This window comes from Pinus tabuliformis, chromosome J (genome assembly GCF_031772625.1).
Source record: "Pinus tabuliformis cultivar Carrire ecotype Pingquan chromosome J, CPIR1, whole genome shotgun sequence".
Lineage (NCBI taxonomy): Eukaryota > Viridiplantae > Streptophyta > Pinopsida > Pinales > Pinaceae > Pinus > Pinus tabuliformis.
The window spans coordinates 1,051,099,129-1,051,115,326 of NC_142295.1; positions in this window are offsets into that span (position 1 = coordinate 1,051,099,129).

A 16,198-nucleotide genomic window follows, 5' to 3' on the forward strand; every position below is an offset into this window, starting at 1 on the left:
AATGGCAAAGGGCACGGGGGTATCATGGTTTTAGTAAGGGAGAAAGAAGGTCGTCTCATTCAGTTAGAAAAAGAAGACTCAAATAAACAATTCATTTGGTTTAAAATATCAGAAAATGGAAACCACATCAGAATTGCAGCATGCTATTTTGCGCCACAGGTCTCAAAAATCTACAAAGGTAGAGGGCTTGACCACAAAGATCCATTTGCAGCTTTAAAAGCGGATATTGCAACATATTCTTAGCTAGGTGAAGTCCTTATAGTGGGTGATTTCAATGCTAGGACTGCAAGTGAGCAAGCTAGCATTCTTTGCTGTAAAGATGATTGTGACCCTATTTGGCTTACAGAAGAAAGCAATCATCAGTGGGAAAGAATTTCAGAGGACAAGGGCTGCAATCTCTTTGGTGAACAATTGCTTACTCTATGTGGGGCCTTTGATTTAGTTATTTGTAATGGCTTGACTAGATGGGCAAAGTCCGGTAATTTCACTTGCAATACTTACAATGGAGCAAGTGTTGTAGATTATGTAATTTGCTCGCATGGTTTGTGTGAGAAAATGGAAGAAGTTTTGGTTGGAGATCAGCTGTGGGATTTGAAATCAGATCACAAGCCAATTTATTTATGTTTTGCTTGGATTGGAAAGAAACAATTAGAGTCAAAAATTCAGCATGTCCAACAAAATCTCCCACAGGGCAGAATTCTTTGACCCCAGAAAATTGTAATGCCTTCAAAATGACGTTAGAGATACTCTTTGAGAAGGAGAAAATTACAATTCACAGCCTTCATAGTCATGAATTAACACATTTAATTCAATGCGCACTTGCAAAGTGCAAAAGAACAAAAATTAAGAAGTCTGAAACAAATTGCTTTCCGGTTAATGCTTGGTTTGACGAGGAATGCAAAAAGGCAAGGAAAATGTGGAAAGAGTCAAACAAGGATAACATAAAGCTCAAATCTTACAAGCATTTATTTAGCAAGAAAAAGGCTGATTTCATGGTTTCAAGGAGGGAAGAACTAATCTTCCTTGGGAAAAATAATCCCAAATTATTTTGGAAGGAGCTCCACCGAAAAAGATACAATTTGGAAATAATATTACAGCTTCTAAATGGTTTGACTATGCAAGACAACTCTATGAGCAGGTTCCCAAGGTTGACCCTCCCCCCTTGGTCAACACTGATAATAAACTCTTCACGGTACAAGAGGTAGAGATGGGTATCAAGAAGTTGGGTGTTGGAAAAGCAAAAGACTTAGCTAAACTCCAAGCAGAATATCTAAAGTGGGTCTCAAAGATTCTTGCACCTCACATTACAAAAATCTTCAACAACATCATACAACAAGGGCTCCCCACAGATTGGACAACTAGTCTGGCAATACCTCTTTTCAAGAGCGGCGACATCAATAATCCCTCCAATTATACCATCATGATAAACCCTTTGTTTGCAAAGCTATTTGGAAGCATGCTAGAAAACAAAATTAGCAAGTGGGCAGAAGAAAGAAATAAGCGTGCTAAAGGGCAAGCAGGTTTTAGACCTAAGCATTCCACAGTTGATCATTGCATAACTTTAAGGCACATCATTGAAAAAGTTTGGGAGAAGAAGGAAGAAGTCTTTTGTTGCTTTGTGGATTTCAGAAAAGCGTTTGACTCGGTTCCTAGGGATAAACTTTGGCAAAGAATGGAGGAACTTGGGGTTCCTAAACATTTGAGAGCAGCTGTGCATAGGCTGTATGAAGAGGTGAAAGTCAAAATTAGAACTTCAGCAGGCATTTCTGAAAGTTTTAGAAGCGATATCGGGGTCAAGCAAGGTTGCCCACTGTCTCCTACCCTTTTTGGTTTATATATCGACAAGCTTGAGGAGTGGTTAAATTCGCAAGGGGGTGATGGTATCTATTTGTGCAAGTTTGTTATAAGGCTTCTTTTGTATGCAGATGACCTTATTCCGATTGCTAAATCGGCTTTTGGTTTGCAAGAGCACTTACTATCCCTTAAGCATTTTTGTAGAAGTGTGGGGATGCAAGTCAATATCAGCAAAACGAAAGTAGTGGTCTTCTTTAAGAAAAGAAAACATAAGTTCTACTTTGAAGGCAACATTTTGGAAGAAGTTGCGGATTACAAATACCTCGGAATTGACTTCACAAAAATCTAAGCTGGAATGGTTGTAGAAAGAAAAGAACTTTGGGGGGTTGGAAAGCATTTTATGCTTTTCAAAATAGGTGTAGAGAGGCAGAGTTATGGGACTGGAAGACCACTCAAACTCTTTTTGGGCTTCTAGTGATTCCAATGATTCTATATGGTTGTGAACTGTGGGCTAGCAGTACTTCCGACATGCAGTGGAGACAAATTGAGAAAATTCAGTAGTGTTTGATTACAAACAAATTTAAGATTAAAAGTGCAGTTCCTTATGATATCTTGTTAAGTGAAACAGGGACTGCTCCTATCGAAGCAATTGCTATGGTGCGAGTCATAAGGTATTTAAAAAAAATTGAGCAAATGGAAGAGGGTAGATGGCCTAAGGTTGTCTTTAATGATAGATTGTGCAAGAGCAAAAAAACTTGGATGTAGCAAAATAACAAATGGTTTATGTAAATGGGATATTTGCTTGAACGCGTGCCCCATAAACAGCAAAGAGATAAAAGCTTTTGTTATGGAAAAGTTCCACAAACGTACTTGGGAGGAGCTAGGAAGAAAGAAAAATTACTATATTGAAGTGTTTAATCCCACTCATAATCATCAACCAAAAGCATACATAAAGGCCAATATCTCTTGGAGAGCCAAAATTCTTATTGCTCAGTTAAGGACTAATTCTCATCAACTCCGTTGTGAAATAGGGCGCTGGAAAAGGCCAAAGGAAGTGTGGGAGGAAAGGGTATGCATTTTTTGTTCTTCCAGAAAAGTGGAAACAGAAAAACATTTCATTTTAGAATGTGAGGCCTTCAAAGACAACAGGGAAAGTTATGCAGATACGCTGGCAGCTAGCTCTTGCGATAATCTATTTAACAAGGGGTTTGTCGAGAAGATGGGAGCATTTATTGTGAAGCTTCACAAAAAAAGGGCCGAATACATCAAGCAGATGAAGAAGCAATCTGTCCCATAGGCTATCTTTAGCCTCGTGGACGTTAAAATAATTTCTTTCTTTCTTTCTTTCAATTAAATTTTGACAAAATATCCATGTTGGCCATCCTAGCATTGTGAGTCTTAATATACAAATTACAAAATTTGGGGATTAAAAAGGAGTGTTACATTATGCATGAGGATGATTGGATGCATACTTTTTCATGCACTTTGGAAGACAAGTCAAATGATAATTTGAAAGATTTTAAGATTTTTCATTAGGTATTGGGAGCCTCATCTTGACAATGATGATATTGAGATGTTTATTAAACATACCATAGTAGGCCTCCCTAAAGAAGAAGAGACATCTTTTACATCCACAATTGAAAATCATGAAATTGAAGACCATGTTGATGAAAATTTCTGAAGAGCAAATTCTTGAGGATCAAGCATATGTTGAAGATCAGGAGCACATCCTTGAAGAGACTTCTTATTCATCATCAACCCAAGAAAAGGAAGATTTGGTAAGCTTCATTTTTTCTCAAATTTCTAAACCTAAGGATACACTAGTTAAAAATCTTGACGAAATTTCAAATTCAAATTTTTCTTTTAATGAGGATATGGATGGTCAAGAGCATGCTAATGATGATATACACTTTCTGTTGAACTCACGAAGATGATTTATTATTCAAATAATACACATATTAATACATTGTGTGACCCTTGGTTTTCATCTTCCAAGAGGTCTTTTGGACTTTTATGACTATTGGCATTCACTTGATGTGTTTTCCTTCCTCTCAAGTGAATAGGCCAAATTCACATAATCCCAAAGGATTATGTTTCCAACATTCCCCCCTTCATCCAAAGGGGTGAATATGAGTCCAAGAGGAGACCTGAAATACAAAGGTGGATAATAGCCAATGGTTGGATGTGCTCTCTAAAATGGTGGTTTAAGAAAGACCACAAACCAAATGAGGTAGCAGAAGTTGAAGTCTTATACTGGTAGTGCTTTAAGGCTAACCACCAAACCTGGAACTTGGCTTGAAGTAGTCCCTAGAACAATTCCGAATCTGGCTAGAAGTTGAAGTCTTCTGCGAAGTGGAAGTGCACCAAATCATGCTCAATGAACATGAGTTTGTCTTTGGCTACAACTATGACTCTCACATTGGTTGACTTTGGCTCTAGGTTGTGGTTAAAGTTGTGGCTTAGGCTCATCTGATATGAGTTCGAAGCTTGTTGCTGACTATCAATTCCCCCCTTGTCAGACACAAGTTGAGAAGACGAAAATTTCTCCATTGCAAGACATGTCTATATTTGAGAATGAACTTTATGGTATGACCGATATATCTTGGTTGTTGAAGACCATTTCCAAGAGGTGATCCATTCAAGGTGAATCTTTGCTGTTGTAGGATTCTTATATCTGGAACATCTCTCTAAATGATGAGTATATTTTCCACAATGTTTGCAAGGGTGAAGGTTAAAACATTGATCTTTCATGTGGCCAACTCAATCACAATGTTGGCATTTGACAATCTAAAGGGGAAATGGAGCAAGTGAAGATGAACTATCTTGAAGAAACTTGACACTTTGAAATTGGATGGGTTTAGAATAGTTTGGGATGTGAAAGGTCACTTTTCATATCCAAGACCAATTTTGTGCTTGGTTGTTAAAAACTTCTTCCAAAGGTCTGATGATGGGCTTGGGAAATGGAGGTTGAACTGTTGCATCTTCATGTGAATCTGCTCATAAAGTGGCCTCACGGATCTAATCAGGTACTAGATGTTGATGGGAATCAACCTCAAACAAAAATTTGATATGAACAAGAACTAGTTTAAAATGTTGATTTTTTTGCTGTAATTCATCTCCTTGGAGCTGGGATTCAAGATGAAGAAACTCAATCTTGTCTTGTGCATTTTGTAAACATGTTAAAATATTAGTGAGAATGGCCTTGATGATTTTGACTTTGTCATCAATAATAAAGAGTAGTATAGTGTTCACCAATTCGAGTCAATTTTTAAACTTAAGAGGGTTGCACTTGAAGGTTGTTCTTGTTAGGGTTGTGCTTGTTGTCGGTGATGGTGCTCCATAGCTTGTACTAACATGCTCAGAGGGACACCCTGTTGGAGAGTTGGAGTAACATGTTATTGCACTTGCGACTTGGAGACAAGTAATTGCATAGTGAGATAATAACTGTTGTTACTGGTAGATGACCAAATTGGGTTGGTTGAGCAAGTGGTTGTGAATGTTGATGTTGAAATGAAATTTGCATCTATTGTTGCATAAATTGTATTGGCATACTCAGAGGGACAACTTGTTGGAGGGTTGGAGCAACATGTTGTTGCACTTGTCACTGGGAGACAAGTATTTGCCCATATTGAGATAATGATTGTTGTGTGACTAGTAGATGACCAAATTGTGTTTTCTGAGAAAGTGGTTGTGAATGTTGATGTTGAAATGGAGTTTTCCTTTGTTGTTGCATCTGGCTTAGCTGTTGCAATGATGGTATCCAACCTTGAGGTTGAGATTGCCACTGTGCGGGACCTGAATTAAAACTTGACAGTTGAGAAAGGGCAATCATCCTTGCAGGACCACCTATTGTGGTTGGAGGAGGTATGTGTCTAGGTTGAAGAGTCTTGGATTATCTCAAGAAAACTATTGAAGGAAGATATTTTGACTGAGTTTTCCCCTAGATAGGGGTTTTTCCCTGGCAGAGTGCCTACATCTTGTGTCTCGTGTTTTTGTGATCTTCATACACATAATTCGGTAATTGCTTGATGAAAGATCATGTAACAAAGAAGTAAAAGAAACCAACTTAATTCACAAGTAATTATCAGGAAAGAGAAATCTAACCCTAACTCTACTAGGATTGATTTCTCAACAATGTTCTATGGAAGATTCTGCTCCATGATGCAAAGTTCAATGCTTATTCATTTTGGTTACTTCATCAAGGTTTAAATACTGCTTTAAGTTAGTGATTCATGTCGTGTGAATGTTTTAAGATAACCATCAATTCAGAGGAAGCAACATGGGAAACCTGATCAATCTGAGACTTGCGCAAAAGTTTTCCCTAAAGGGTTGAATGGTCATTTTCTTCCAGGCCAAATTTTGGCTTCTTCAAAAAAATTCCGACCTTTGTTAGGTGGCAGAGACATTACAAGATTCACACTTCAATTTTTAGAGTCGCAGATACTCATAAACATATTTCTTCGCATAAGATACCCAATGAACCTTCGATTCTAAGAAAGCTTTATGCCTAGAAGTGTTGCTGAAATTTACAGAATAGTGTACAACAAAAGAATAATTGGTTGAGATGTTATTAAACCTTTGCCCTATTGGTAGAAGCTACACAGATAATGAAAATCGTTAGAGCCGCAGAGAGATAGAGTCTTTTATGCATAGGACAAGTTGTCCAATAAGGACCAAGAGGAATCACTCCACCTGCAAGAACAATGCCAATTCGAATCCCAAAAACCCAGACCAAAAGAGCAAAGAAAAATACAACCTCTACAACAGTTGCACCAAAAAATACTTTCTCGTCAGAACTCTTTAATACGGGAAGCGAATCACCGAAGGAAGTCGAAAATTTGATCGCACTTATGTATCATAAACCCTAGTTTATATAGGCTTATAAAGACATATGATCCCAACCGACTTGGGGTTTTGGTATGTAAACCTGGCTTAGAATTTGGTCCAAAAATCAAAAGTCGACTTTTAAATTTCATTTTAATGAAAGTGGAACCAACCTTGGATTTCGTTGAGGAAAAAAAATAATTTAATGAAGCTAAATGTGAGTGTAACTTTTAATACCCTTTTTGACCAAACTTAGTTTAATTTTAACCACCACTTTTGGTTCATTAACTAGGCTCCATCTTTTTCAATAAACACTCAACATTTGACAAATTATGTGCAATCACATCAATAATGTGTTGAAGTCATGTCAATTAACTTGTTAAGTGATGCCACATAATCGAATTGTTGCCACAGCATCACACCTTGTCACCACATTGTCATCCCTTGGGGTTTTGGACCACAAATTAGGTCTTCAACTTTGATTGAGCATTTCTCACAAACCATGAAGGTCTACGAAATGCTCCACATACCACCAGAATCAATGAGATGAGTAGAATCCAATGACATGGGTCTCCAAGACAATATCGACAATTTGTTGCTCCAAAAACTCCAACAACTGCAGGGTATCCTTATTTTCCAAGGAACCCAAACCCTAAATCCAGTGGTTAGGGTTTCAATGACCTGCATCATCCATCGTCTATCTGCAACAATATCCATGACCTAAACACTTTGTCTTATCAAGCTGTGTCATTAATATCTGCATCAAGAAGGTTAAACCCTAGGGTTAGGGATTCATTCTGTCAATTGGGGTTTCTGCTCTGACTAGGGTTTCATGGTCAAGTTACATCCTCTTGTGACCTATCACATCAATGGTCTCCAAATCTCGATATCAGTGATGATACCTGCACATACTTTGCATCTTGCACCAACCTGCTGTTGATTTGGGGTAGCATCGGATGTACTCTAGCCATGAAATTTGGTGGAGAGGTTGGGGCACATAAGACTCCAATACCTAGAAAGGGTTTGGGCAGATTCTAAACAAATCAGGAGATATTAAAATAATTAATATTTTTAATGGAGTCCTTAAGTCTAAACTTAGGGAAAATAAAATATTAATGTGTATTAATATGAATCTGTGTTAGACTGGTCCAAAAAGACATGGATCAAGCCAGATCTAATCTTAGCCGTTGATTAGGGACTTAATCTCGGCAGTTGAGATGTCAACAGAAAAAGTATAAGAGGAGGCTTGAGGTGCACTTAGAGAACACACTGAGGGAGACTAGTCAATTCGATTTCTGGAGCGAGGTTTGCTGAGAAATTGAACCAGTGGTCTAGAGAGCAGTCAAGAGGCAGTGAGTACGGAATAGAGAGACAGGATATCAGCGCAGAAGAGGCAGACGTAGAGCCAGAGGAAGCCACACAGAGGTAGCAGAGACTGCGCAGTGCCGGAAGGGCCTGCATAATCCACGCAGAGGTTGCAGAAGTGATGCAGAAGCCCATAGAGGCTGCGTAGAGCCTCAATAGACTGATGCAGAGAGTTTCAGGTTGACGCAGAGGGTTTCAGGCTGACGCAAAGGGTTTGAGGTTGTAGTAGAGGTCAGTAGGGCCTACGCTGGGTTTAGAAAAGAGCTAGAAGTTTGTCTATCTGTGGGTAAGCCAGTTTGGCACCCTGTTGTACAAGAAAATTGTTGAATAATAAATTCCTTCCTTGCTGCACCGGTTTTCCCACATTGGGTTTTTCCAGGGACATTAGTCCAAAATAAATGTGTCAATGTGTGCATATGCTTGTTTTTGTATTACGGTGTGATATCTGCAGCTGTATTTATTTTAATGTTTGTTGAAATAATTTCATAAATAACTTATGATGAAATAAGTAGGAAAAGTAAATTAGTTGTTGCAGTGATAGAATTTTCACATGGTATCAGAGGAAGTAATCAGAGACAGAAAGGGAAAATCAGTGATGGGTCGAGACCACGATGCAGAGGCATCCACCTCAGGGGACTCATGTAGATTTTCAGAAGATTGCACAAGAGAGAGAGAGATTTCGATTTCTCTATGTTGGCTTCCAGGTTGGAAGAAGAAGTGGCGTGCATGACTAGTGCTGCATCATCAGAAGTATGGTATATAGATAGTGGAGCCTCGTGTCATATGAAGGGAATTAGGGAGTGTTTCTCAGAATATCGAGAAGAGAAGATGAACTTTCAGATCACCATGGGGAACAAGGCAAAGTGTACTCCAGCAGGAAAGGGTACCATAGTTTTTCAGACAGAATCAAAAGAGCAGTTCCAAGCCACAAATGTGGTGCATGTGCCAGGATTGGGGATGAACTTACTTTCTGTGTCACAACTACAAGGCAAGGGCTATGACGTCTATTTCATCAAGGAAAAGGTATACGTCAAACACTGGAGCTGGAAAAAGAAAGTGCATATTGGGATCAAAATTAATTGATTGTACAAATTACAACTAAAATCTCCAATGGCACTAATAGGCAGTCATGGGGACAAAGACCTAAACGAACTATGGCATGGAAGGATGGGTCACTTGCACCATGGAGCTCTGAGAATTCTCAAGAGCACTGTAACAAGAGTTCCGGATTTGAGTACAGAACGAGATGATGTATGCATGGGATGCGCTCTAGGAAAGTATGCCAAGGCGGCATTTCCTAGGAGCAACCACAGGGCCAAGAGTGTACTAGGATTGATACACTCAGATAACTGTGGACCTATGTCCGTCAAATCTCTCAGCGGTGCCGAGTATTTCCTTACCTTCATTGATGACCACTCAAGGGAAACTTGGATCTATTTTCTGAAAACCAAGGATGAGGTTTTCTGTCGGTTCAAGGAGTTCAAGGCTCTAGTGGAGAATCTGACAAGTAAGAAAATAAAATTCCTGCGCTTAGATAATGGTGGAGAATATGTTGATAAGGACTTCACTGATTATTGCGATAAGGAGGGCATCAGAAGAGAGTGGACAACTCCCTATAATCCGGAGCAGAATGGGGTGTCAAAAAGAAAAAACAGGACTATTGTAGAAGCAGCTAGGGCCATGCTGTATGATCAGGATATGCCAAAATTCCAGTGGGTAGAAGCATGCAACACAACTGTCTACGTTCAGAATAGGACTCCTCATCAGGCATTAGGCAAGGTTACTCCAGAGAAAGTCTTCACTGGGAAGACACCTGAAGTCAGTCATTTCAAGATATTTGGGAGTTTGGCATCTTGCTGCATATCCAAAGAAAAGAGGAAGAAGCTGGATTATACTGTAGAAAAGGGGTATCTGGCAAGATATAGCGAGAACGCTAAGGCATACAGGATCTATCTTCCAGGGAGCAGGAAGGTAGTAGTATGACGAGATGTAAAGTTCATGGAGGACAGAGCTTTTAGAAGATCTCGTGAAATGCCTTCCAAGGAGCAGTCGAAAGAGGATCCATTGGTCATGCCTCTTCAACCAACGGAAGTGAAGAGTCCTTCCTCAGATCAGGAAGATTCTCAGGATGAGGAAGAAGAGTGAACAAAAGCACCTGTTGGCTGAGAAAGAACCAGTAGGGAACTTCGTTAGATTCTGCGTGATGCAAAGAACTTCATCGGAGAGCCAAGGAACAATAAAAGGGAGTGAAAACAGCCAGACAAGTATCAGGCATTAGTAGCTCAGGATGGAGAGCCTGCCAGCTTCAAGGAGGCAGCGTAGCATCAGGGTTGGCTAGATGCAATGGTGGAGGAGTATAACTCCATAATGGTAAACAATGTCTTGGAGGTGGTGTCAAGGCCTCAAGACAGATTTGTGGTAGGTTCAAGATGGATATACAAGATCCTAAGTTGTAGGAAACATTGGAGAAGGGTTCGTTTCCCACCGGAAACGAAACGGAAACGAGGAAACTCGTACCGTACGACCTGGAAACTTGTTTTTGGCCGTACTGGTCTGTTTCTCGAGGAGGAAACGTGGCCTATACGGCCAAAAACGAGTTTCCAGGCCATACGACGGAGTTTCCTCTTCTAACTTGACTTTTTCTTGTATTTTTTTTATTTGTTTTTGCTTCTAATTTTTTATTGGGTGACTAAAATATGTTATGGATGCTTCTAGATGCCTCTTAAGTTATAAAAAAGAGGATTTTTTTGAGTGGGGCAGCCTAATGTTCAAGCCTATGGCCTTAATGTTGATATGTAGTTCATGGTAATGTTAAATTCTTAAAGTAAAAGGATGAAAATGAAAAATAAAGGAGAATGTCACTTTTACTTAAATTTTTAGCATTACCATGAAATGACTTGGGATGTTTGAGAGTGGTTTCACCCTCATTGGATTTCATATGGAGAAAGTAGAATTTTAGATCTCACTCAAAATCTAGCAGACTTATCTGTTTTTCAAGATTTCAGGATTGGGGGGATTGCAATGTTTCCATTGGATTTTGTCATGTACTAGGGTATGGAACTTGTATTTAATCAAGAGAACCAACCCCTCTATGTAGGGGAGACTCCCAATAATCAAGAGCACGTAGGGTACCAGTATATGGAACTTGTATTTAATCAAGAGCACTAAGGCCGTTCGACTATGTAGCAGGAGACTCCCAATCAAGCACGAGACAATAAATTAGAAATTTCTCATGGCTGATTTTGGATATTGCTATTTTCATTATGTGATCATTCATGAGTAAATGTGATGTAAATTTAAAGACTTATAGTTTATGCATTGACAATTGACAATTTAATCATAATGTAATAAATTAAATGTATCACATATGCTTTATGATTGCACATTATTTCTTAAATGTCCTATATATATATATATATATATATATATATATATATTGCATTTCCCCGTTTCCAAAATATGGGGGGGGGGTTCATGTTTCGTACAATGTTGCACGAAGCGGGGACGTTTTTTGGAAGCGGGGACGCGGAAGCGTCATTTTCCAAAAATCTAGGAAGCGAAGCGTCTGCTATATATATATATATATTTTATATTTTTTTGCATTTATACTCAAAACAAACATCCTAAATACCAAATTAGTTGTAGAAGACATGAAAACATGCATATTTTTGCATAAATCAAGATAGATATAACATCCATTGTACATTTATGATTAATTATTCGAGCATCAACCATTTAGATGCATCAACCATCTAGAATCTAGATTCTTCTCCTCTTGTCTAGCCTTTGCCTCTACCTCGATTGTCTAGGGATATTAGTCAACATTGTCCAATTTGATCAAACTACCTAATTCAAGACTTAAAATATGGTAGAAAATGCTTAACATGCTTGATCGATGATTTTGATTTAAGGGCGTGCCGTGTGACAAAGGAGTTCAACAATTAACACCACCAACACTAGGGTACATATAGGGCTTGGTGCTCTTGATTAAATGCTAATCGCATACCTTCATACTTGATATAATCTAATGAAATGCCACAATCCCATTGATCCTGAATTCCTGAAAACTGTTAAGTCTGCTGAATTTTGAATAGGATATGAAATTCTATTTTCTCCATATGAAGTCCAATGAGGCTAGAACCACTCTCAAACATCCTGAGTCATTTCATGGTAATGTTAAAAATTTAAGTAAAAGGATGAAAATGAAAAGTAAAGGAGAATGTCACTTTTACTTTAAGAATTTAACATTACCATGAAGGAGCATTTGCTACATTTATATTTTTTTTTGCCTTCATTTGTCACCCTAACCCAAGGTGGACCCACCTCCAACAAGCAAACTCACCTAAAATTAAAAACAAAATTGAAAAAAAAAAGATTTTCTAAACGCTTTTCCGGAAGCGTATGCTTCCTCCTTTGAAGCGCCATGCTTCCGACGCCTGCAGCGTCGTACGAAGCGCGCTTCAGCGCTTCTGTACCACGCTTTCGAATTTCCAGGAAGCGGCAAAAAATTCGGAAGCGCGCTTCCTGCCAAGCTTCCCAGGCGCTTCCATATGGGACATGCTTCAGGGCTTGGAAGCGCGGGGGGGGGGGGGGGCACTTCGTGCAACATTGGTTTCGTACCCCTACCTGTTTCAGAAACTTGTATCCGTTTCCCTGTTTTGTGCAACTTAGACAAGATCAAATATGCTACGGACGACAGTATTGAAAAATATAAGGCCAGGTTTGTGGCTAAGGGGTATGCTCAAAAGGAAGGGATTGACTATGAGGAAACCTTCGCCCCGGTAGCAAGGTATACATCTATTAGGATTGTGGTATCTCTTGCAGCCCAAATGGGATGGGAGATCCATCAGATGGATGTCAAGATGACATTTCTGACTGGGGTAATAGAAGAAGAAGTATACATTGAACAACCAGAGGACTTTGAAACTCATGAGAAGAAGTCTCATGTATGCAGACTGAAGAAAGCCTTGTATGGGCTGAAGCAGGCACCAAGAGCGTGGTATGGTCGAATAGATGGCTACTTGCAGAAGATGGGGTTTGTCAAGAGTGACGCAGATCCGAATCTCTACTATTTGGTCGTAGAGAGCGAGCCACTTATCTTAGTATTATATGTGGATGATCTCTTCCTGACAGGATCATCCAGACTCATTGAAGACTGCAAGAAGAATCTAGCCACAGAGTTCGATATGAAGGATCTGGGACGAATGCACTATTTCCTAGGGTTGGAAGTTTGGCAGCAGAAAGGAGAAATCTTCCTTGGGCAAGGAAGGTATGCTACAAAAATCCTGAAAAGGTTCAGGATGGGAAAATGTAGACCTATGGCTATGCCAATGATCACCAACTCGAAGAAGATTGATGCATCAAAAGACAAGGATGTTGATCCCACCCTATACCGACAACTCATAGGGTCCTTGATGTATCTAGTCAATACCAGGCCAGATATTTGCTTTGCTGTTAACACCCTCAGTTAGTTCATGGTGGAACCAAAGAGGGCTCACTGGGTAACAACCAAGCACGTTCTCAGGGATTTACAGGGAACAGTTGATTATGGGCTCTTGTACAACAAGGGGAAGGATATCAGGTTGAGTGATTTACTGATGTAGATTGGGCAGGAAGTTCAGTGGATCGGAAAAGTACCTCTGGGTATTGTTTCAACATTGGATCAGGAATAACCTCCTGGTGCAATAGGAAACAGAAGTCCATGGCTCTGAGCTTTTTTGAGGCAAAATATATGGTAGCAAGTACAACTTCGTGTGAGGCCATATGGCTAAGAAAACTATTGGTAAACCTATTCAAAAGAAATATGGAGGTGACCAGGATCATGTGTGATAATCAGAGTTGCATCAAACTCTCTGAGAATCTAGTATTTCATGATAGGTCAAAGCATATTGATATCCGGTGTCACTTTGTCAGAGATTGTGTCCAACGAGGAGCTGTACAGTTGAGCTACACTCCTACAGGGGAACAAGTGGCAAATATCCTCGCCAAGGCCCTTGGAAACTCATAATTTGACTACTTTAGGGAAAAGATGGGGATGGTAAAGAACCCCTTTCAAAAGTAGTGTGTTAGCAGCACGAATGAAGAGGGAGTTGCAGTGTAGATGCAGTGTTGGGAGAAAGGACCAACAACAGCACAGATGCAGAGGGAGTTGCAGTGCAGATGCAGTGTTGGGAGAAAGGACCAACAACAGCACAAATGCAGAGGAAGTTGTAGTGCAGATGCAGTGTTGGGAGAAAGGACCAACAGCAGCACGGATGCAGAGGGAGCTGTCGTACAGATGCAGCAGTGGCAGTAGCAGAGTCATGGGCAGCAGTACAGGAGGCAGCAGTGCAAAGGATGTTGGGCAGGAAGGCCTAGCATCAGCACAGGTACCGATGCTAGATGATCAGAGTAATACTCAGTGAGGAGTATTGCTAGAGCACAATCCTCGCTAAGAGGGAGTGTTGATTTGTTGTAGCATCCGATGTGATCTAGCCACAAAATTCGGTAGAGAGGTTGGGGCACATAAAATCTCCAATACCCAGAAAGGGTTTGGGAAGATTCTAAACAGATCAGGAGATATTAAAATAATTAATATTTTGAATGGAGTCCCTAAGTCTAAACTTAGGGAAAATAAAATATTAACGTGTATTAATATGAATCTGTGTTAGAGTGGTCCAAAAAGACATGGATCAAGCCAGTTCTAATCTTAGCCGTTGATTAGGGACTTAATCTCGGGCGTTGAGATGTCAACAAAAAAAGTATAAGAGGAGGCTTGAGGGGCACTTGGAGAACACACTGAGGGAGACCAATCGATTCAATTTTTGGAGCGGGGTTTACTGAGAAATTGAACCAGTGGTCTGGAGAGCAGTCAGGAGGCAACAAGTACGAAACAAAGAGACGGGAGATCAGCGCAGAAGAGGCAGACACAGAGCCAGAGGAAGCCATGCAGAGGCAGCAGAGACTGCGCAGTGCCAGAAGGGTCTGCGTCATCCACGCAGAGGTTGCAGAAGTGACACAGAAGCCCCAAGAGGCTGCGTAGAGCCTCAGTAGGCTGACGCAGAGAGTTTCAGGCTAACGCAAAGGGTTTCAGGCTGTAGTAGAGGTCAGTAGGGCCTATGCTAGGTTTAGAAAAGTGCTGGAAATTTGTCTATTTGTGGGTAAGCCAGTTTGGCACCTTGTTGTACAAGAAAATTTTTGAATAATAAATTCCTCCGTTGTTGCACTGGTTTCCCACATTGAGTTTTTCCAGGGACATTAGTCCAAAAGAACTGTGTCAATGTGTGCATATGTTTGTTTCTGTATTACGATGTGATATCTACAGCTGTATTTATTTTAGTGTTTGTTGAAGTAATTTCATAAATAACTTATGATGAATAAGTAGGAAAAGTAAATCAATTGCTATAGTGATAGAATTTTCACACCTGCATCACTGCACCTACTCCTGCTTTGACATCAATGACAACATACTCAACAAAAGTCTCTTCATTTTCGTCTTTTGATGGTTGTTTATTTAAGCAACCAACAAATAATTTATGCTCCAAAAAATGCTTCCACTCTCCATCAACAAATCTTACTTGTAAAGGATTGATACCGCTTGGTAATGTATGTTTATTGTGAAGAGATTTTATGGATCTCCCAGCTTCCTCAAGAGTTGCATATTTGATAAAATAGTAGACATGTTGTTGGCCAATTCTTTTCTCTCTCACTATATTAACTTTAAGTACACGACTATGTTCTGCAAATAATTGTCGTATATCATCTTCTATAACATGATTGTATATACCAGTCTTGGGTACATGCCCCGCAAAAAGTTTGACAAAGTTTCCACCATCAATAGATGTTGAAGAACTGTCGTGCCAACATTGAAATTGCTACTATCCTTGTTGTGACTTAAATTTGAGATGGATTGTATGCAGGCTGCAACATCGCATGACCATGACCTCCAACCTCGAAGTGCTTAACAATAATGTTATTATTATGACTATTATTGCTTTGCATTTCAGAGCCAACTTATGGTTGTTGCTCCACAGGACCTCTACTAATGGAATAGATGTTATTGATGAGGTCTAGGGCCTCAATTGAACCCCTATTCGTCACAGTAAAAGCAGAGACAACCAACAAATTTAACCAACTACCACCAACGTATTTTTGATGATCAATCCAACTTCTTTAGATGCCAAAACATTCAAAGACACACATTTTGAGATCCCATGAGCTTCATAGCCAAAACCCC